Raw genomic sequence first — 1,103 nt, 5'->3', positions numbered from 1 at the left:
CATAACTGAACATGATTATTTGAAGGTTGGTGTTTTTTGTTTTAAAAACACTTGTCTTTCACTGGTGGGATGAAATATGCTAATTTTTTGGGACAGGCATTTAGGGTTTTCATGAGCTGTATGCCATAATCATCAGTATTAAAACAATTAAAGACCTGAAATATTTCAGTTGGTGTGCAATGAATCTGAAATATATGAAAGTTTCACTTTTATCATTACATTATGGAAAATAATGACCTTTATCACAATATGCTAATTTTTTGAGAAGGACCTGTATATACATATATATATATATTTTTTATAGTGTAACAGACTGTAAATTATTTAAAAATGAATTTCCAAACTGTGCAGATCGTTTGTATATGTTTGTCTGTTTTTGACTGTGTTTGGTTGTAAATGTACTGTTTTTATTTCATTGTATTTTGTAGTTTTCAATTATTTTTTTTGTACCTCACGGGATGCCATAGCTAATAAGGGCCAGCCTTATAAAAGCTGACAGCAATCAGTGCACTAATTAATGGATGTAAAACAACTGTTAGCAGAACTCAAATGTTTGGTGTAAAGGAAACTAAGACCAACTGAGCTTTGCATTCCCCTGGTGAAGGCTACGAGGTACGTTTTTGTTTGTATCTAAATGTTTGTATTATAAGCACATGTTTTATATCTAAATGTTTGTATTATGAGCACATGTTTTACATCTACATGTTTGTATTATAAGCTCATGTTTTATATCTAAATGTTTGTATTATGAGCACATGTTTCATATCTAAATGTTTGTATTATAAGCACATGTTTTATATCTAAATGTTTGTATTATAAGCTCATGTTTCATATCTAAATGTTTGTATTATAAGCACATGTTTTATATCTAAATGTTTGTATTATAAGCTCATGTTTTATATCTAAATGTTTGTATTATAAGCACATGTTTTATATCTAAATGTTTGTATTATGAGCACATGTTTCATATCTAAATGTTTGTATTATAAGCACATGTTTTATATCTAAATGTTTGTATTATAAGCTCATGTTTTATATCTAAATGTTTGTATTATTAGCACATGTTTTATATCTAAATGTTTGTATTATGAGCACATGTTTTA

At 27.7% G+C, this 1,103-nt stretch overlaps 1 protein-coding gene across 1 annotated transcript in view; it reads right to left on the bottom strand.

Moving 5' to 3' along the window:
- Positions 1 to 1,103, bottom strand: part of ginm1 (glycoprotein integral membrane 1) — a 9,682-nt gene that overhangs the window by 2,521 nt on the left and 6,058 nt on the right. The gene's annotated exons all lie outside the window — the stretch shown is intronic.

The sequence above is a fragment of the Nematolebias whitei genome, chromosome 12 (assembly GCF_014905685.2).
Source record: "Nematolebias whitei isolate Nwh7 chromosome 12, NemWhi1, whole genome shotgun sequence".
In the NCBI taxonomy this organism is placed as follows: domain Eukaryota; kingdom Metazoa; phylum Chordata; class Actinopteri; order Cyprinodontiformes; family Rivulidae; genus Nematolebias; species Nematolebias whitei.
This window is presented reverse-complemented; position numbering and strand designations above follow the sequence as displayed.